We start from the raw sequence: 22,945 nt of genomic DNA, 5'->3' as shown, positions 1-22,945 counted from the left end.
GAAAATGAAGAATGGCTCTGGAATCAAGTTAACAAGCTGGAAAAGGAAAAAATGGAAGTAAAATTAGGGGATTTAAGAATCACTTTGGACTGCTCCTAAAACTGAATGTCTACTTAAGAATAAATGTTAAGCATAATCCTGGAGTGAAATTTTAAGTTGCAATAAAAGTAAAAGGGAAGTTCTAGAGTCTTAAAGTATGAAACTTGTCATGTCATCCTTTCAACTGTTCATTTTAAGTTCAAATTTCTCTTTAAAAGGTTGATTCTCCAGGACTTGTAACACACTACAATGTCAAAGTAGTGTACTTCAAATCATACTGATTTGATGAAATTAAAGATCAAACAAAAAACCTCAAAAGATTTTCATCTTCAGTTTCCAAAATGTTCCATTGATTTCATAATCTTCACTAATTTTACTTTTTTTTTAAAAGATTTGGGAGGAAGAGGGAGGAGGATAAAAGCAAGAATTCCCTAAATGTATCCATTGATCTCACTGGAAGATATAACCGCAAGTTTAACATAGCTGGCAAGATCACAAATAGATAGTATTTTGGAGTGTTATCAGAAAAGCAGCCAAAGAATTTACTCCATTGATGATCAATGAAGTCTAGGTAGGGAGAAGCTTTTTTGACCTAAACTGCTTATGTAGCTAAGTTATTGCAGTTTTATTGGGCTCATGAGTGATTTCAGTCAAAGCAATTCAATTCTACGTCTACAGAAATATTATTTAGATCCAATATATAGTTTCCTCAGTTCAGAATGGTCATCAGCGTTCAGCAGTCACAGACAGGTATTCCACTAACCAAATGGTCTACAATGTTAGAAGACTGTAATGTCAATAGTTTCAGATGACAGAATCCTTCAAAATGAGACCATTTTTTATCCTGTCCTATGACAAACTTGTGAAATTGAATCATCTAATTTGACAAGCAGCGACCTTGTATCAAATGACTGGATAAGCAATTGTAGGCTTTAATTTTTCTCACCATAAAGGGTAACACAAATAAATAGATTTTCCTTGTCTTACTTTCAGATAGTGGCTGATAATCAAGAGACTGAAGTATTGTTTCATATCATGACAGATTGGTTATGGTTCTATAAATATAAATAGCAAACTTTTGTTTAACCAGAATGAGCTAACATTGGAACTATATTTATCAGGAAACATATGAAAACAAATCGTAAACAAAAATGATTGTTTCTCATGTGATGAGTGTTCAGTCAAGTGTGCAATCTGCATACATTAATATTCCTTTTGTATGTATGAACTTGGATTAATTTTACATTTGTATAACTATCCAACTTCAGACAGTGAGGGATTAAAAATTAGCAGGTTAAAACTCGGCCATTCTTTCAACTTCTAGCTTTACATGAAATAACACTTAATTGAATGCCTAAATGGTCAATATGAAAATTGATCAAATGAACCATCTGTAGACTTTTTTTAATCAACTATGTACAGAATTTGGTGAAAAAAACACATTTAATTGTCTTTTTTTTAAAACATCTAGTCATGCATGTTTTTTAAAATCATGGGATGGGGGTTGTGTAAAGTGTCAATTTTCCCCATAGACTACAAACAAGAAATGATTAGTTAGCTTGTCTTGGTAACTGATAAACAAATCACACCCTTTCTGCTTGACTCAGAATATCCTGCAATATTCTTCCCTCAGATGGTGAACTCAGATGAAAATACAAGTATAGCAGATGCATGGGAAATCAATCAGGCTTTAGAGGACAGCCTTTATGTAGACTGAAAAGAGGATGGTTAGGAGTCAATCTGGTAAAGTCACACAATAGAATCACTAAGGCAGGAAAGTATATTCTGACTATTATTTTACATTATAATATGAAGACAAGATATACAGATTGAATGGTGAAAATCCAATCTTTCCTATTACTCCATAGGAATGTTTACTAGTTATGAATAAACAGCTCTTCCTGGTCTAATCTTAAAGTCTTTTCTCAGTTCACCATGAAAAAGATAATGCAAGCATTTGGAGGAAAAAATAAGAATTTCTGGCTCCAATTACAAGAGGATTATTGCGGTTATACACTTGAGTTGTGATATCTTCCAAGTAGATAACAGACAGAGAGAGTCCATTCCAGCATGTAATAGGGAGAAATTTTCAGGAGGAAGAGACTCCACTGAACCAAAGGGAGAATCCACAGCAAACCCAAATTTGTAGCTATATCCTACCAACCAATCCAAGTATGCATCTTTGTGGGAAAAAAGATTGTACTCCAATTTAATCTGCATCTCTATCATACATATTGTGTGGAAAAACCACAGGCAATCTGCTCTACTGATGTGCTACCTTGGGACCAATATGCTGTACTAATGTTCACTTTTTATTTAAGGACAAATACTTAGCATATACAAATTTTAACCATGCAGTTTTGGATTGAGCCTTATGTATATTTATTTCCTCCCGCCACCTGGACACTTCAGAGTCTATGCAATTATAACTGGAACAGTATTTTATGCTTTGGATAAATTTTAAACAGACATGGCCAATTAGATATTCTAATCAGTAATCACATCTTTCATTGTTGTGATTTTAGCTGTGGTTTGTTTGGGTTCATTTTTGTTGTCACATTTGGGTTAAATGAAAACTGCACATTTTCATAATTCTGAAACTAGGTAAATTTATACATACTTATAATCCTGATTAAAGTTTCACAAGAATTCAATCTGTTCTACTCCTGCACAGACTTCAACTATTCACTCAGGAACTGTGATCTTGCAAATGAAAAAATACAATTATCCAGAGACTTGATACACCTCCTAGTGGCCACTTTCAAAACTGGATTGGTAAAAGGCATGTTCACTTAACATGCTGTCAGGGATCTCTATAACATACATATACACACCTTTTAAGACCAAGGATTAAGAGTAGGTTGAGCTATATTTTTCTTCTGTAAATTACAGAACTCAACATCTCGTGTTAAATACTCACTTTTACTCAAAACTCCCTCCCACTCGCCTCCTCTCGCTCCCTCATTCCCTTTCAGAGCGAGGGCTCAGGAGAGGGGCAACAAAAGGAAGCAGTGAGGGTTCAGAAGGAAGTGGCAGTTTGTTTTAAGAAAAACAATGTGCATGGTAACCGCACCAAAACAAAAGCGTGCTATTAGAATGATCTTTAAATGGGTGATACTAATTTATATACATCGATTGAGCTTTGATGTATGATTTAACAGTGTAAAACAAACTCACATTTCAATACCTGATCTATGTTGCAAAATGTACATTCTTCACCTTTTAAGCTCTTACAGTAAGGCAATTTAATGTTTGCTACCACACGAGCATTTACTGTTGCTAAAATTATGTTTCATAGAAATAACTCAATTTCAGTCTTCATACATCTCACTTTATATATTTTTGTTTTTAACCTTTCTTGCAGGTGAGGCTTTTTTACTGTGGTTTAGGATCATGGACCCCACCCATCATCCATTATCTAATGCCAATATGAGTCCCTAAACGGTAATTGACTGCAGGGTTTTCAACCGTGGACAATATTTCACCCAATCATCCCATCACTCAACATGAAAATACAGATAGGAGGAAGGGATATGGAAGAGCAGGTCACTTATCAGCATTCAGGAGCAGGAACTAAAACAAAAGTATCTCTTCATTAATTAAAGGGGAACAAGATCTACTTTCACCATTACTATCAGCCAACTCAGTCCAATTCAGGAGTAGGATCTGTGACCTAGTTCTTCTACACGGCAGTTTTTTTGTCCAATAAATCATCAGGATAAAAAAAGAGAGAAAGAGATCAATGTTATATTACCGACACTTCAGTTACACTTCATCAACCCCCTAGGTACTAATCCAGAGGTTCATTACTGACACATCAGTTACAGCTCAACTCCCAAGATGTCTAATGCTGAGTTTCCATTGAATTCTTGTAATTATACACCAAGCGAAACATTTCACATAAATGAAAATCATATTTTTACTGTAAAGAACTTTTAAATATAATAGTTGCTTTACGATTACTTATGCCGGTCTTAACTGCCAATTAATTGGAAACATTTCTGGAAAAATCCTTTGAAAATAAATCCTACTTTTAGGTTTGTGGCTAATGTTCTGGTTGGGGAGGGTAAAATGGTAAAGCAGAATCATATTTGCATTAGAAATAAAATCAAAAAAGCTGGAAACACTTAGCTGATTAGCAAAAATCTGGAGTGATGAAGAATCTACATTTCAAATGTTAATTATCTGTTCTCTCCACTGAACGTTGATTGTTGTTCAGATTTTTCCCTCATATTTTTTACATTAGATTGCATTCATCAAGATACACAATGAACTAATGTCAAGTTCTATTAGGGTCAATCAAACACCAAATGGATGCCAGACATCTCAAAGCACATCAGATACTGATATGACATGAATTCAGCTGTCCACCAATGCCAATATACAATAGTTCTATTCCTCAATTATGCTGTTCAAACAGGCAAATTGGCATGCAAGAAAGATGTTGATTTGTTATTCATGTTGTACAATATTATTCTTTGCTGCTTTGTTCACTTCAGAATAATTCTCAACACCAAGGGTAAACTAAACAAAGCATTTTTGTTAAAAGTTCAAATCTGATCTGTCGGTCAAAGCTTTTCATCTGGTACTCATCAGGACAATGTCAGGGGAAAACAACTACTTTATACTGTATCTGAAGAGTGTGCTGATTGGTTGGCAAGTGGTTTATGTTGAAACACTGCTATGGAGAATGCAACAGTTATGGTTAACTGTCAGATATTGATTGAAAATTTAATCCAGATACCCTGACTCCGGTCAATGCATTTTCCTATTTTGTTTAACTGAAACAGGCGCAATGCTGTGTATATGTTTCAACTAAACAAAATAAGTAATAGCCATTCATTGATTCATTCCTCAAGGCAGTGCCTTCAGCAGTGAGGATCAAGCTGCCTGGCTTAAATTTTCAAACAATGCCTGACAGTTAACTATCAGTCACCATTAACTATGCATTCCCCATGACAACACCCCTACTAATCAGAGTCCAATTGCCAACCAATCAGCATTTTCTTCTCACCCAATATAAAATTGTTTCCCCTGACATTGGTATCCTTGTGATTGTCCTGATAAGTGCAAGACAAAAGCGCAACCTTTGACAAAATGCATTTTTTCAGCCACAATCAAATTCTATACTATCAGCCAACTAAGTCTGGAATGTATTACAAATCAAAGGCAATACTAGCCATGGTTACTGAAGTGTACTTTAAATTGCTTTTAAAGGCTTACTGTCCAAGTTCAATTTTTTGCATACTTTTGTTGGTAAAAGTAAATACACTAAAATTATTCACTTTACATTAGAAATGAAATGTACAAATACACTAGCTCACTCAATTCTTTATAAAAAAGTTGAAATTCTTTTCAAAAAAGGCATGAAGGGGAAGAGTTTTCATTTCAAAACTTTGAGACTATAAAACAGTTACGTTGGAAACAAATGTAGGTATGATCAAATGAACAAGAATTTTAAAAAAGCTTACTTCTGTGGAAATCAAATCATGTAATTCTGACAAATCTTCAAAACTAACAAATTGTTAAAACTCTTTACACTTTCCATAAGAAATTGTTGTTCAAGCCACCAAATCTATACCTACGCAATTATAATTCAGAATCAGCCAAAAGGTCATCCACCAAACTGGTAATACATTCACTGCATCAGTCGTCATTGCATGACTCAAAAAAATCCAATCCTTGAGACCAGTATAGCTTCAGCTTCAGATATTTTAATTCAATTGAAATAATAGGAATTCCTTTGAGTATTATCATTCAAAAATCAGAGAAAATACTGGCAATGACAATCCCCCCCAGCTAAGTCACACTAGTTACATCAGTGTGTGTGGAAAAAAAAAGAGATGCCCTAACCCTGCATGAGGAAATGGAATGTAATTGTATGAATCTAATTTCTGCAATGTAATGCACTGTCCAACAAATAAATCAAAGTCACTATAATCCTATTAACAAGTAATTGTTAATTTGGTTACAAATAGCATATTTAGAAAAGTTGTATGTATAAAATATACCAAAATGTTAGGAAAGCTCAGATAATGTTGAGTGCAGATTTATAACTGAAAAGCAATGCCTATTGACAGTGTGCATTAAAATCTGTTGACTACTATTGTTTAAGTCAACATTATATTGTAAATCAAAGTAAGTGGATTGTATTTTCCAAGGAGTGGAAATCACCATCAGATTGCCACACTGCTCCTATTTTTCTATAGATGTTCCATATTTCTGGCTGGGACTTCCAATCCTGGCTTTGCCAGAAATGCAGAGTGTACCCAAAATGGAACAGCTTCTTAGGCACACCCCCTTTTTACAAAACTAGCTACCATATTCTGGTAAATAGAATGTAAATGCTCCAAAACTTCTTTGAAAAGCTACAGTGAGTACGTGGATGAAGTGGGAGGGTGGGTAAGAGAGTAGGGTTGGTGAGGTAAGTGGGCAGAGTAGCAGCATAAGTAGGGTCACAGGAGTCATGTCAAAAACAGTAGCCAGGTCAAAGATGGGTCAGGTTGCATCTGGGGAGAGGTGGTGAGTCAAGTGATGGGAACTGGTTGGGTTGTGTCAGGGAAGTTAGCGTGAGCAACTGGTATGTCAGTTGTCATTATCCCAGAGTATGATTTTTCTGCCTAAAATTACCCGGTAACTTTCCAAGTCACTAAGCCAGAACCATTTGAAGTCTTCAAATCTAATTCAGATTTGGAGACCCTTTGGAGCATTCTGAGGAGCAGGGGAATTCTCCAGCGGAAGTTCACACTCCCTCCATGGAGTTCTTACATTGGGAGTGGTGGTGGTGTTGGTAGCCATGACACATCTTTTAGGGTACATCCAGTCTCTTATCATTCAGAATATAAAAGATCTGGATCAGTATAAATTTTTAAATCTCAAAATGTGATAGAAATATTCTAAACATGATTATTTCTTATATCCTTTCCACGAGTTGTACCTCCATGCTAGGATTTTCTTTTCACCAACCTTCCTGACCACACAATGTAATCAGCCATTGATTTCTTCCATTGCCATGCTATAGCCAACATTTAAAAGATACAGGAAATATCCTTACTACTTGCCCTTCAACTTCACCATTCCTGCAACTACATAATTACTTCTCGTTTGCTCAGCACTTCCAATTAAATATATAGCATTGGCTGGAAACCATCTTTATAAAGAAACACATACATACTTCACATCTGATGCAGCCACACAGGTTTCCTGAACTTCTAACTTTTCCAAAGTATTCTCAGCTTACCCATTCTGTCTCAGAAAGACACAGCTACTTCCATCCTCATGATTTCTCACCAGTGGTAGTTCAGTGACCATTGGGTTGGGATCCACCACAACAGACCAACCTTGTCTGCATTCATTGTTCATGCACAGCAATCAGAACTGGGACTTTGGTTGAATTTCACTGAGGAGAAATGGTTTCCAGTAGCAGGTGGATAAATAAGCAAAGGATGAATATTTAAGATAACTTGCAATAAAACCAGGAGAATGAGACAAGTTATTTTTCTTTTAAAAAAGTTATAATTTGAATACACAGCCTGAACAGGTAATGGAAGCAAATTAAGTGGTATCTTTCAAATAGCCTATTGGGAATATATTTGGAAAGAAAAATAGAGCTGGAGAGTACGACGAATGAATGGCTCTTTCAAAGAGCTGTCCCAGGCATGATGAATGGTATTTCTGCACTATAAGATTACATGTCCATATATAGGAATATGTCATTGTTGAATATACACCAAGTACTTCAGAAAGCATGTTCACTATGTGGAAATAAAAAAGATTTGCATTTATACAGTGCCTTTCATGACCACATAACATTCCAAAGGTATTCTACAGCCAATGAAGTAATTCTGCAGAAAAGCCATGGTTGTAAAGTAGGAAACAAAACAGCCAATTTGTGCACAGCATAGCATAATAAAGCAAAAAAGGTTTGTATTTACATATTGCCGTTCTCAACTTCAGCCTACAAAAGCACTTCGCAATCAATTAAATACTTTTTTAAAATTAGTGCCATGCTGTAATGCAAGGAAACACAGCAGCTAATTTCTGCACAGCAAGGTTCCACAAACAGCAATGTGATAATATCCAGATAACTTGTTTCTCAGCTGTTGATTACATGATAACTCCTTGCTCTTTCTCCAAATACTCCCATTGATCTTTTACATACATTTGAAAGAATAGACACAACATTGGTTTAATATCTCATCTGAAAGGCTGCACCTCCTATCATGCAACTGAGGGAGGCTCATTTCGGCACTGGAGTGTCAATCTTGATTTCTGTACTCCAGTCCTGCAGTGGGACTTCTAACCACAACCTTGTGACTCAGAGGCAACAGTACAACCAACTGAGCAACTGCTAAACTCATCATAGAGTTCATGAGAAACTGCCAGCTGCTATTATTTATTTTAATTGAAAATTTTAATAAGTCAATAAAAACTAGAAAATAAGAGGTATTATTTGTCAGCAATCTCACTGTCTGCTTTACTTCAAGAGTAATATTGGACAATTTATGTCCAGGGGACAGGAAAGCCTGCATTTATTTCATTTGACATCACAGGTCTATATCTGATCTCTCACAACATACACTTCCACTGCTCTCAGCAGCACAGTGGCCGAAGCAAAGAGAAAATGTGTACACAACAACCTGTATTTACATTACAAATTTAGCACAGTAAAATATCCCAATGCACTTCATAAGAGCATTTATTAAAATCTGATACTAAGCCACAGGACTGTTGACCGAAAACTTGGTCAGAGCAGGCTTTAAAGAAGAATCATAAAAAGAAAGTGAAGTAGACAAGCGGTGTGAGAATAATGTGTCTAGATTTCAACAGTAGCCCACTCTTGCACCCAAATCAGAAGATATTCCCGGGTTCAAGCTCCACTAGAGACTTGCACAAACAATCCAGGTGAGGAGCCCCCAAGACACTAAACCAGTAACCCACCTGCTTGTTCATGGAGACACAAGAGGCCCTTTGACACTAATCCAAATGGTACAAGGGTCTTTTCCTGATGTCTAGGCCAACATTTCAAATGTCAATAAATATTAAAACAAATCACTCATCACATACGAACAGCTTCTTCCCTGCTGCCATCGGACCTTTGAATGGATTTTTTATACTAAATTGATCTTTCTTCACACTGAATTCTGCACCCTCTCCTTTCCTTCTCTATGAATGATATGTTTTGTCTGTATAACACCAACAAACAATACTTTTCACAGGATACCAATAGATGTGACAATTATAAAATCAAATCAAATATAGGACTTTACTATCCAGAAATTGGTTACTGCATTTCTCTGCATTACAGCAGTGGTGATAATTCAAAAAAAACTTAACTGGATGCAAAGGGCTTTGGAACGTCATGAGAGTAACTGTCAGTCTATAGTGACCCTGAACGACATGTAAACAGGCCACTTGGTGACTACCCGAATCTCCAGTCAAGGGAATGAGGCGTCAGGAGCAACCTGAAATGATGATCTGCCTCTTTTGTCGTATACGAACAATGTCTCTTTAAATCATTTCAATTGCGACTATTAGGATAGCAAAAATTGCGACCCCCCGCCCCCAACACCCTCCCCTGCGGTTACAGGCTGAACTAAGCGTGATAATTTGTTCTCTGCGCTCTTAGGACATTTAGAATAGATATTCTGCACACACAATGGGATAACTGGAAAGGCATAAACAAACGGGCGGTTGTTCCGCACACTGAATGCAGCCGCTTCTTCCTAAGGTGCTTCTCTCGCTGAGGTAGCGCACAACATGTCCACCTGCTGTCAGCCTGTTGGGTCTCACACTCCCCACACATCAGTGGTTTACACACACACACACACACCGCCCCCCCACTTCACTGCCGTGAATTCTCCCGGAGACTCAGCCGAACTCGGGGAGGAAGGGGGGGGGGGGGGGCGGTGGCAAAGCCTTTGAAAACAGGAAGCCTCTCGCACCGACGACCGTTACCCCTCCCGTTATCCTGTCACACACACAGGTCTCACCCCCCTCCCCCCTTTTTAGTTAGGGGCTCGGTCCGGTACTCTTCCAGGTTTTTTTTAAGTTTCACCCACTCACCGTTGTCTGAGATCCGCCGCCGCCGGTTTATATCGTTTGCCTCCTCAGCGCCATGGGCGGCCGCCACACCTGAGAAGACAAACTGTCATCCACTCGGAGCCGGCCCCCACCGCCTTTGACTCGGCGCGCGGCTCACACACTAGCTTCCAGGCGCCGCCGACAAAGTCCCGCCTTCCAGTCGCCGTCTCCGGCCGTCCCGCATTGGTTCCTTCCCGCCGACTTTCCCCGCCCACTGCCGGACATCCTCCCCTTCCATTGGTTTCTTTCGACGTCAATATAATGACGTCACAGAAGGTGGGTGGGGAGAGAGCCCGTCAAGTTCTTCCCCCCCCGGATTAGGGCTAGGATGCAGTGCGCCTGGCCACCTTCAGCCATGATGTGGGTATGCCGGCGTTGGACTGGCGTAAACACAGTAAAAAGTCTGACAACACCAGGTTTTAGTCCAACCTATTTATTTGACAGTCAGCGGGCGCCCGGCGATGCACCGCCGCCGAATTGCGAGCGATGGGTTGTTTAAAACGCCAAAATCGCCTCTTATTTATTTAATGTTTGCACCTTTTTTTAGCACCTTGTCAAGATTGGCGAAAAATTGTTCTTTCTTCCACCCCGCATACTTTGTAATTTGCAGAGTGGCTAACGCAGAAAATCCTTGCAGCCTTCATCATGGATGAATGAACTCCACCCCCCCCAACCTGAAATTCCCTGCTCTCTCCAACACTACACTGGCAGCGTACAAAAAAAACTGGCACCTTTCCAAGTTTCCATTTTCCCAACAAAGGGAAAGAGAGGAGGACAGAATTCCACTTACATTCACAAGGATTTCAGTCCTTACATTTGCACCAGCCATTGCTCTCTGAATTAGGGGGTGACGGGTCCAAATCTCAGTCGAGAGGCTTGAGCACGAACATCTGTAGGCTAACAGTCCAGTTCGTTGCCGGAGGAAGCGCTCCGGTCGAGGGTGCCGTCTTGTTAATGCTGAGGCCCTGTCTGTCAGGTAAAAAAGATCCAAAAGCACTATTTTAAGAGTCAGGGCTGTTACCGGCGTTAAAGAAAATGCTGGAAAATTTCAGCAGATCTGACAGCATTTGTGGAGAACCATGGTCATCAAGCTCAAGAACAGCTTCTTCCCTGCTGCCATCAGACTTTTGAATGAACCTATCTTATATTAAGCTGATCTTTCTCAGCTGTGACTGTAACATTATATTCTGCACCCTCTGCTTTCCTTCTCCCCTATGTACTCTAAAAATAATATGTTTTGTCTGAATAGAGTAAAAAGTCACACCACACCAGGTTAAAGTCCAACAGGTTGAATTTGGAATCACGAGCTTTCAGAGCACTGTTACTTCATCATGACTCACCTGATGAAGGAATAGTGCTTGTGATTCCAAATAAACCTGTTGGACTTTAATCTAGAGTTGTAAGATTTCTTACTGTGTCCACCCCAGTCCAATGCCTGCATCGCCACATCTTGTCTGTATAGAGCGCAAGAAAAAATACTCTTCATTATATCCCAATACATGTGACAATAATAAATCAAATCAAATCAAATCATCCACAACACAGATTATCTCTCCAAGATGTTGTCAGAGCTGCTGAGATTTTCCAGCATTTTTTGTATTTGTTTCAGATTCCAGTATCCACAGTAATTAGTGTTATCCCCATTATTCTCGCCAATATTTATCCCTCAATCAATATTGCTTAGCCTCACATTGCTCTTTGTGGCACTCACTGTGTTCAAATTCTTGCGCTTCCTGTATTAGGACAGTGGCTACACTTCAAAACATGCTCCATTAGCTGTAACATGCTTCAGGATGTAAGACCATGAAAGGCACTGTATAAATGTAAGTCTATCTATATTCTGCCCAACTGGTTACCTATCTATCTACTTTAAGGGGTATAAAAACACAATCATGTGCACATGTGCGCACACAAAATGGACAATTATAAAAATGGATATGTGTTCAGCTATTGACTTGAGAGCTACTGGACACAGGAAAACACTTCATCATCAGCAGTACAATATCACAAAGCACTGCACTGTTGGAGATGACATCTTTTGGATGAGATGTTAAACACAGGCTTTGTCAGCTCTCTTAAATGGACATAAAAGATCCTATAACACTATTTCAAAGAAGGACAGGATTGTTATTCCTGATATCCCAATCAATATTTATATCTCAATCAAAATCTGTAAGATATGGATTATGTAATAGTTTATCACATTCTTGTTTGTGGAAATTGCTATGTGCAAATTGGCTGCAGCATTTCCTACTTTACAACAGTGACTACTCTTCAAATTTATTACATTGGCTGTAAAGTACTTTGGGATATCGAAAGGTTGTGAAAGCTTCTACATAAATGCAAGCCTTTTTAATTTCTTTATATGCATGTTAATTTCCTTTGTAAGAGAGGAGGGAGTATTTCGAACTTTACCCAGAATTACAGAATTGTTCTAGCACAGAAGGAAGACCCATCATGTCAGCACTAGCTCTCTGATTGAGCAACTCACTTAGTTCCACTTCTCAGCTTTCGCTCCATTATTCTGCACGTTCTTCCTTCTCAGATAACAGTCTAATTCCTTTTTGAATGTTTCAATTGAAGCTGCCTTCATCATCACCCCAACCATCCATTGTGTGAACAAGTTTTTATTTATCTCACTAATTACTTTAAATCTGTGTTTTTTCATTCTTGATCCTTTTACGAGTAGGAACAGTTTCTCTCCATCTACTCTGACCAGATCCCTCATGATTTTGAACACCTCGATTAGATCTCCTCTCAACCTTCTTTTCTCCATGGAAAACAGTTCTTACTTTCCAGTCTATTTTCATGTCTGAATTCCCTCATTGCTGGAATTATTCTCATGAATCTTTTCTGCCCCTTCTCTAACACTTTCACATCCTTCTTAAAGTGATGTCCCCAGAATTGGATACAATGCTGAGGCCAAACTAGTGAATTGCACAGGGTCAAATAAATCCTCCTTGCTTTTGTACTCTATGTGCCCCTATGTCCGTTATACTGCATGCTTTACTAACCACTCTCTCAACCTGTCCTGTCATCAGAAATGACTTATAGTCATGTTTGATGAATTTACTGGATTTTTATGAAGATGTAACGAGTGCGGTTGACAGAGGGGAACCGGTGGATGTGGTGTTTTTAGATTTCCAGAAGGTGTTCGATAAGGTGCCTCACAAAAGGTTGCTGCAAAAGATTCAGGTACGCGGAGTTGGGGGTAAAGTGTTAGTGTGGATTGAGGATTGGCTATCTAACAGGATGTAGTCATGATGTAGAGATGCCGGCATTGGACCGGGGTAAACACAGTAAGAAGTTGAAGTCCAACCAATTTACTTGATAGTAATCCCAGAAGCTTTCGGAAACTCTGTGCTTTGTCAGGTGTGTGGAAGGTTCTGATCAAAGAAGGGCAAATAAAGTCACATGCAGTTTACAGAATACTGATTAGAATGCAAGTCTTTACAGCTAACTAGCTATTCAACTCTTAAAGATGCAGACAATGTGAGTGGAGAAAGCATTAGCATAGGTTACAGAGATGTGTATTGTCTCCAGACAGGACAGTAAGTGAGATTTTACAAGCCCAAGCAAGTCATGGGGGTTACAGATAGTGCAATATGAACCCAAGATCCCGGTTGAGGCCATCCTCATGTGTGCGGAACTTGGCTATCAGTCTCTGCTCAGCCACTCTGCACTGTCATGTGTCGTGAAGGCCGCTTTGGAAAACGCTTACCCGAAGATCAGAGACCAAATGCCCGTGACCGCTGAAGTGTTCGCCAACAGGAAGGGAACAGCCTTGCCTGGTGATTGTCAAGCGATGTTCATTCATTCGTTGTCGTAGCGTCTGCATGGTCTCCCCAGTGCACCATGCTTCGGGACATCCTTTCCTGCAGCATATCAGGTAGACAATGTTGGCCAAGTTGCAAGAGTATGTACTGTGTACCTGGTGGATGGTGTTCTTACATGAGATAATGGCATCCATGTCGATAATCCGGCATGTCTTGCAGAGGTTGCTGTGGCAGGGTTGTGTGGTGTTGTGGTCACTGTTCTCCTGAAGGCTGGGTAGTTTGCTGCGAACAACGGTCTGTTTGAGGTTTTGTGGTTGTTTGAAGGCAAGAAGTGGGGGGTGTGGGGATGGCCCTGGCGAGATGTTCATCTTCATCAATGATGTGTTGAAGACTCCGGAGAAGACGGGGAAGTACTGGACGACAAAGGGTAGTCTGTCCATCCACTGTGTCCCGTGTTTGTCTTCTGAGGAGGTCGGTGTGGTTTTTCACTGTGGCGCATTGGAACTGTCAATCAATGAGTTGAGCGCCATATCCTGTTCTTATCAGGGCATCTTTCAGTGTCTGGAGGTGTCTGTCACAATCCTCCTCATCTGAGCAGATCCTGTGTATACGAACAGTGGAAGCTGGAGAAGTGGAGCATCGTGAGGTTATCTGTGGGCTTGCAGTACAGTGAAGTGTGAAAGTGACCATCCTTGATTGGTGAACAATCACTGAAACAACTATATGATGACATCAACAAGTTCCATCCCACCATCAGACTCACCATGGACTACTCTCTGGAATTAGTGGCATTCTTGGACACATGCATTTTCATCAAGGACAGTCACCTCAGCACTTCACTGTACCGCAAGCCCACAGAAACCTCATGATGCCCCACTTCTCCAGCTTCCACCCTAAACATGTTAAAGAAGCCATCCCCTACGGACAAGCCCTCTGTATACACAGGATCTGCTCAGACAAGGAGGATTGCAACAGACACCTCCAGACGCTGAAAGATGCCCTCACAAGAACAGGACATAGTGCTCGACTCATCATTTTACAGTTCCGACGCACCACAGCGAAAAACCGCACCAACCTCCTCAGAAGATAAACATGGGACACGGTGGACAGACTACCCTTCGTCGTCCAGTACTTCCCCAGAATGGAGAAGCTATGACAACTTCTCCGGAGTCTTCAACATGCCATTGATGAAGACGAACATCTCGCCGGGGCCATCCCCACGCCCCCCACTTCTTGCCTTCAAACAACCACAAAACCTCAAACAGACCGTTGTTCACAGCAAACTACCCAGCCTTCAGGAGAACAGTGACCACAACACCACACAATCCTGCCACAGCAACCTCTGCAAGACATGCCGGATCATCGACATGGATGCCGTTATCTCATGTGAGAACACCATCCACCAGGTACATGGTACATACTCTTGCAACTTGGCCAACTTGTCTACCTAATACGCTGCAGGAAAGGATGTCCCGAAGCATGGTGCACTGGGGAGACCATGCAGACACTATGACAACGGATGAATGAACATTGCTCGACAATCACCAGGCACGACTGTTCCCTTCCTGTTGGCGAACACTTCAGCGATCACGGGCATTCAGTCTCTGATTTTCAGGTAAGCGTTCTCCAAGGCAGCCTTCACGACACATGACAGCGCAGAGTTGCTGAGCAGAGACTGAGAGCCAAGTTCCACACACATGAGGACGGCCTCAACCGGGATCTTGGGTTCATGTCGCACTATCTGTAACCCCCAGGACTTGCCAGGGCTTGTAAAATCTCACTTACTGTCCTGTCTGGAGACAATACACATCTGTTTACCTGTGCTAATGCTATCTCCACTCACATTGTCTGCAACTTTAAGACATGAATAGCAAGTTAGCTGTAAAGACTTGCATTCTAATCAGTATTCTGTAAACTGTGTGTGACTTTACATGCCCTTCTCTGATCAGAACCTTCCACACACCTGACAAAGGGACACTGTTTCCAAAAGCTTGTGAGATCACTGTCAAATAAACTGATTGGACTTTAACCTGGTGTTGTGAGACTTCTTATTGTATCTAACAGGAAGCAGAGAGTTGGAATAAATGGATGCTTTTCCAGTTGGCAGTTGGTGACTAGTGGTGTGCTGCATGGATCGGTGCTGGGGTCTCAACTGTTTACCACATACATAGATGACCTGGAGGAGGAGACCGAGTGTAGGATAACAAAGTTTGCTGATGACAGAAAGATGAGAGGGAAAGCGAATTGCGTGGAGGATGCGGGAAGTCTGCAGAGAGATTTGGATAGGCTAAGTGGGTGGGCGAGGATATGGCAGATGGAGTATAATGTTGGCAAGTGTGAGGTTATCCATTTTGGAAGGAATAATAGTAAAATGGACTATTATTTAAATTGTGAAAAATTATAGTATGTTACTGTGCAGAGGGACCTGGGGGTCCTTGTGCATGAATCGCAAAAACTCAGTTTGCAGGTGCAGCAGGTGATCAAGAAGGCAAATGGAATTTTGGCCTTTATCGCGAGGGGGATGGAGTATAAAAGCAGGGAGGTCTTGCTGTAATTGTACAAGGTACTGGTGAGGCTGCAACTAGAGTACTGTGCGCAATTTTGGTTACCTTATTTGCAAAAGGATATATCGCCTTGGAGGGAGTGCAGAGAAAGGTTCACTGGGTTGATACCAGAGATGAGGGGGTTAGCTTATGAGGAGCGATTGAGTCGATTGGGCCTGTAATCATTAGAGTTTTGAAGGCTGAGGGGACATCTTATTGAGACATATAAGACAATGAAGGAGCTAGACAGGGTAGAGGCTGAGAGTTTATTTCCACTTAGAAAGGAAACAAGAAGTAGAGGGCACAGCCTCAAAATAATGGGGGATCAACTTAGAACAGAGCTGAGGAGGAACTTCTCTCAGAGGGTAGTGAATCTTAGGAATTCTCTGCCCATTGAAGCAGTGGAGGTTACCTCGTTAAATATGTTTAAGTCACAGATAGATAGATTTCTGATCAATAAGGGAATTAAGGGTCATGGGGAGCAGGTGGATGAGTGGAACTGAACCACTATCAGATCAGCCATGATCTTATTGAATGGCGGGTCAGGCTCGAGGGGCTAGGTGGCCTACTCCTGCTCCGATTTCTTATGTTCTTATACACATAAACACACCTTCTGTTCCTGTACACCCTTTAGGGGGTTGCCCCACTTATTTTATATCACTTCCCCTACCAAAATTAATCACTTTTCTCTGCATTGAACTTCATCTGCAATCTATTCACCTATTCCACCAATATGTCTCTGCCCTTTTGAAGTTCATCACTGTTCTCCTCACAGTTTGCAATGCTTCCAAATTTTGTATTATCTGCAAACTTTTAAATTGTGTCCTGTACAGCATGATCCAGGTCATTAATATACATCAAGAAAAACAAGGTTACAACACTGAACTCTTGGGAACTCCACTATAAAACCTCCTCCAGCCCAAAAAATATCCATTAACCACTCCTATTTGTTTCCCATCACTTAGTCAATTCCGTATCAACGTTGCTACTGTCCCTTTTATTTCATGAGCTGTAACTTTTCTCACAAGTCTGTTGTGTGGCATTTTATCAAACACCTTTTGGAAGTCCATGTACACCACAACAACAGCATCACCCTCCAACCTTTTTGTTATCCCTTCAAAAAAACTCGAGCAAGTTAGTTGAACTTTTCCCTAAAGAAAATCATGTTGGTTTTTCATTTAACCCGCATTTGTCCATGTGACTATTAATTGTGTTCTGAATTATTGTTGCTAGAAAGTTCTCACCACTGAAGTTAAACTGACTGGCCTGTAATTACAGGGCTTAGCTTTAGCCACTTTTTTGAACAAGGAAACTCCTTAAAGAGCAGCTCACATAGTAAACAATCATGTTGGAGTAGACTGAAAATGGTTGAGAGCAGAACAGAGAGAGGTGAAAAATAGTTCGTACAGACAGGCCTTAGACAGTTAATGACCAGCTGAGGGTAGGGAAGAGGATTTGATTTATTATTGTCCCATGTACTGGGATACAGTGAAAAGTATTGTTTCTTACGTGTTATAGAGACAGAAAATGCCATTCATAGAGTGCATAAAGTTAAAATTTACTTATTAGTCACAAGTCAGCTTACATTAACACTGCAATGAAGTTACTGTGAAATTCCCCTAGTCGCCACACTCCGGCGCTTGTTCGGGTACACTGAAGGAGAATGTAACACAGCCAATCCACACATCCAGCACGTCTTTCAGACTATGGGAGGAAACTAGAGCACCGGGAGGTAACCCATGCTTACATGGGAGAACATGCAAATTCCACACAATTACGCAAGCCAGGAATCAAACCCAGGTCCCTGGCTCTGTGAGGCATCAGCGCTACCACTTTGCCACCATGCTGCCTAGGAGAGAAGGGAAAGAAAGGGTGTGGAATGTAGTATTACAGTCATAGAAATAGAGCATTGTTAGGGAATTTGAAAGAGTTAAAGAACAGTTTTTAAAGAACAGTTTTAAAAGCACAAAATGAGTGTAAAAGATAGAATTAGAAGGTATGCTGGGGACAGCTTGCAAGATGTCTCCACGCTCTGGTGCCATCTTTGGAAATTGCCAAATGTTTTCTTGCTGCACATTCTTATTTTCTTTTTCTTCTCTGGTATGACTTACATTAAAACTAAGAAGACAAATTACAACATAGAGAGGCATTTATTGAAAACAAACATTTTGTGGTCATTTCCAGTCAAATTCAAGGAGTGAAAGGAAGGGAAGAAAAATTATACATCAAATGAAATTAGTGGAATTGTGTGTGTCTTTAAAATGGCCTTGCAATGCCATTATTCTAAACACTCTTTCAAACTAGGAATGCCAGTATCTCAATTTCAATGTGCATCATTTATTCTGTGGATGATTCATATTTTGTTTTTGTTACATTCTCAAAGAGACAATTTACCAATGATTCACTGCAGTTAAGGAGCATATATTACTCACGCTGATCAAATAAGATGTAACATTTTGCACGGATTGACTTCAACTAATGCTTATATCATCAGAAAAAATAGATAATATCGCAATGATAACCCATAGCTGAAAAATACAATTTCTTTTGCATACCTAGTGGAAGTGAAGAATAATTATATATAGAATGTAGATGTACCATACATAAAACATAGAGATAATTTAAAAGTGAATCATTATGCTGCAATGGACTCCCATTCTTTTGTAGGTGTTTAAGTTCTAACTGAGGTGTCAACTTTTCAATATCATTTTCCTTCAGTTTCTGAGATTGTTAACATGAAAGCTTTTTGCCCAGAAGGCAGGCAAACAGACTCTTCCAGATCAGTTCTAAATATCATATTTGAATTGGCTCTTATCACGAGTGCAGCAATGGTACATACTAGACCTAATCATACTGCCTCCTCAGTTGAGATCAAGAACTCACTGCAACATTTCAAGATGGAACAAGCAAAGTTAAAGCCAAATCAATCAATAAGAACAACAAAACATTCAAATAAAAGATTGTTGTAACCACAACTCCGGAATGTAGTTATGGGGTCACAAAGAATGTTAGATTGTGTACAGCATTTTATTTACCTGATTTCCCCACTCATTCTTAATGAAGAAAGCTTAAGTGTTGCCTTCTTAAGGTGATGCAGATTTTAAAAGCTAATAAAATGAAACTATGTCCTGCATTGTTTCTGGAATAAACAAGATGGTTGCTTATATGATTTGGGTGTAAGGGGAAGAAAGGAGGTAAGGAGGAAAAGTGGAATGGAGAGTCAGCGGCAGAGGTGCTGAGATGGGTTGAGGAAAGGAGATTGAAAGAGCAGAAGAAAGGAGAAGAGGCAAAGGTAGAAAAGGTGAAGGTATAAGGGGGAATTTGCTTCAACGGGGATAAGGGCTTCATCATTTGACTCACTGAGTGGCAAAGGAGTGAGAGCAGGAATGAATTGTGTCTTGGGATGTTTCCAGTCATCTATTTGAGACTCAGGGTTGGGAGGTCCCTGTTCAATTTCCAGACAAAATGGATTGTGTTAGGCTTTGATAAAAAAAATGTCAAATTGCTTATTAGAACATCTGTGCAGCATTTTCACAATATTTTAAGTATTGGGGGAGGGGTCAAACCTGACTTTGAAATTCCAGAAGATGGTTCAAAAGGTGGGATTTTAAGTCCAGGATTACAGTTCTAACTAGCTATTCCCATATTGAAGCAATGAAGAAAGACTTAATGTGCTCTTTGCAGATATGTCATCAAAATCTCAGTTAAAAGATCTGGAAATCATTACAAAGATTCTGGATCATTTCTTCAAACAGTATCATACAATTCAAGTATTCTCTTACTGGTTACTTGCCATTATAACATAAAAATACATTGAAAAATGAGAACATTTATGGCACAAATGAGGCATATCAGAGCAAGTATCTTATTTGTCAAAAATTCTATTATTGAATTTAGCCTAAATGATACCATCCAACAGTATTACATTTACCATTTCAGAATAGACAGGAGAGCATGGTTAGCATCCCACATGGTTTCTGGCTTTAATACCATGATAAAACAAAACTAGTGATGTAGCAGGTTATTCCATTCTTGACATTGTCAGTATTAGTTCAAAGACATGCAAGTCTGCTAAAGGGAAGGCCAACCATATTGAATTATTGAAAGTAGCAACAAAGGTTGATATGGGTAACTCAATGGACATATTTGGATTTCCAAAAAATCCTTTATGGTACCATAATGGTATGGTACCATTAGATTCATGACTAAGGTGGTTACAAAAAAAAAAGTTGGATCAAAGGTAGTCACTTGCATTGGCAAATATGCTTGTGGTGTTCTCCAAGGATTATTACTGGGATGACTTTACAATTTATATAAATGATTTGATCTTCAGAATCAATAATCCAATTCCAGAATTTATAGGTAACACCACATTAGGATCCAAGGTAATACAGAGGAGGACTGAAACTATCTAAAGACATGGAGCAGCACAGTGGTTAGCAGTGCTGTGTCATAGCACCAAGGAGCCGGCTTGAGTCACTGTGCGAGTCTGCACGTTCTCCCCATACGTGCACGAGTTTCCTCTGGGTGCTCCGGTTTCCTCCCACAGTCCGAAAGACATATTGGCTAGATGCATCGGCTATGCTAAATTCTCCTCAGTGTACCTGAACAGTTGCCACAGTGTGGGGACCAGGGAATTTTCACAGTAACTTATTTGTAGTGTTAATATAAGCCTACTTGTGACACTACTAAATAAATAGACTTTAAACTAAATAAACTTGCAGAATGGGACTGTAACAGACAAAAACTCGTTGGGACAAGACTTACTATAAATAACTGCACAGACCTATTGGCTGAAAAGACCTGCATTGTAAGTACTTTGGAATGGAAATAACTCCTGTTCATAAGAGTTTTGGGAGGAAGTTCAAACAAACAAAATTCTCACTGTGTTCAATAAAGTATCAACTATGGCTAAATTCCATAAAAATGTTTTTATTAGTTGTGAAATGTGGAAAGTGTCACAATAGTTATTAAATAACTACAAATTTTTAATAGTATTCATTAAAGCAAAGTTACAAATCATTATTTTTCTGTTAAATTGAGATCACAGGAATGTTTTAAATGGAATACATTTTGAAGAGAAAATACTCCCAGCCATGAGAATATTTGCATCCTCACTTTTGCACAGCATGTAAGTAAATTGTGTTTATCTGGTCTCCGTACCAAATCTCAATATTATTTGTAATTTAAAATATTTGTTGAATGATAACACTGTAAATCCACATCTTGAATGCTTCCCACATAAACCATGGGTATGTTTTAATTTATAAGGGCATAAAGCTGGTTTATATTCTAGTATATTCAATGTGGGTGGAATTATACTCTATCTGGGAATACATAGCACAGTTGTGGCTCCCTTAATGACCACAATCAATATAATTTTTCCACAGCCTGTAACTGTAGTCTAAAGCAAACCAACAAAAATCACAATTTTTTAAAATTGAAATTGAGATTAGTTATCAGTCGCAATTTGTTAAAATTTAGTTGATGGAAGGGGTTGTGCAGCACAATAAGACATGATTTAAAAAGATCATTGCCACAAAAACTACTGAGACAGAAAAGTGAAATAAAAGTTAAAATGAGGTGGCAAAACTGAGGGATGGATTTGCAGGAGTTGTGGCTGATGTGGAAGCAGAATAGCCAGGTTATGTCCTGGCAAAGTCAGAAGTATGGGTGGGGTGTCTACACACTACAGCTGAAGGATATTACTGATAGGATGTGAAGAGGTTGGAGAACAACTGAAAGCAAAAAATAAGGATTGTTAACCATGGTATTCTGAATAAGCTGTAAATTGTACTTGCATTGGCTCAAGCACCTTTTTCCAAATCAAGGTAAACATAGATGATAAAGGCACAGTTTTAGGTTTCAGAGGGGAAAAGTAGAGGTGCATGCAGGCAATGTTGTTGAAAGATGGTAATCTAATAATGAAGGACTGAAACTCAGGGACTGATAAGTAGTTTGCCAAGACTCCACACTGAATCCAAGATGCCAGCCAGGGAAGTTAACGGAAACCGTTGCTGGATTGAGCCAAAGAGAATGTTTTTGTCTGATTAACATCAAGCCGAAAGAAAAATGAGATCATCTAATTTTTGAATGTCATCAGTATATTCAGCAGAAAGCTTGGGTAAACAGAAGGGTCAATTTTTAGATTTTGTCATCAATATGGAATTTCATAGAATGGTTAGAACACAGAAAAGCCATTCATCCCTTTGTGTCTGTGTTAGTTATGACTGCAGCTCTCCTCTTCCATCCAAGTCCTGAAATTTATTTTCTCATCAAATAATCTAATTTTGAAAACCACAATTGAATCTGTAACCATTATAGTCAGGCATGCATTCCAGATCCTTGTGCTGTGTAAAATAGGTTTTCCTCATGTCATTTGGTTCTTTCACAATTCATCATCCATCACTGTTCTCCTTGTGCCACTGGGAACATGTTCCATTCCATCTGCTTAGTCCAACCTTCTCTCAGGAAAACAGCCCTGGCTTCTCCAATCTATTCACA

The 22,945-nt window shown here is 39.5% G+C and overlaps 1 protein-coding gene and 1 long non-coding RNA gene across 3 annotated transcripts in view; one reads left to right on the top strand and one right to left on the bottom strand.

Moving 5' to 3' along the window:
• The window catches only part of scai (suppressor of cancer cell invasion), a 180,752-nt gene extending 170,503 nt beyond the window's left edge, over window positions 1-10,249 (bottom strand). For both annotated transcript variants that reach the window (XM_080212011.1, XM_080212013.1), the window contains exon 1: window positions 10,105-10,249. The gene's annotated coding sequence lies outside the window, so the exon portion shown is untranslated. The remainder of the gene's footprint in view (window positions 1-10,104) is intronic.
• Window positions 10,250-10,887: 638 nt separating this feature from the next.
• On the top strand, window positions 10,888-22,908 carry LOC145358445 (uncharacterized). The gene is made up of 2 exons (XR_013889472.1): window positions 10,888-11,098; window positions 21,492-22,908. It is a non-coding gene; the product is annotated as an uncharacterized LOC145358445 (long non-coding RNA).
• The last annotated feature ends 37 nt before the right edge of the window (window positions 22,909-22,945 follow it).

Source organism: Carcharhinus amblyrhynchos, chromosome 25, assembly GCF_965287045.1.
Source record: "Carcharhinus amblyrhynchos chromosome 25, sCarAmb.v2.hapA, whole genome shotgun sequence".
NCBI classification, from domain to species: Eukaryota; Metazoa; Chordata; class Chondrichthyes; order Carcharhiniformes; family Carcharhinidae; genus Carcharhinus; species Carcharhinus amblyrhynchos.
The sequence above is the reverse complement of the archived record's forward strand: the minus strand, read 5'-3'. Positions and strand labels throughout refer to the sequence as shown.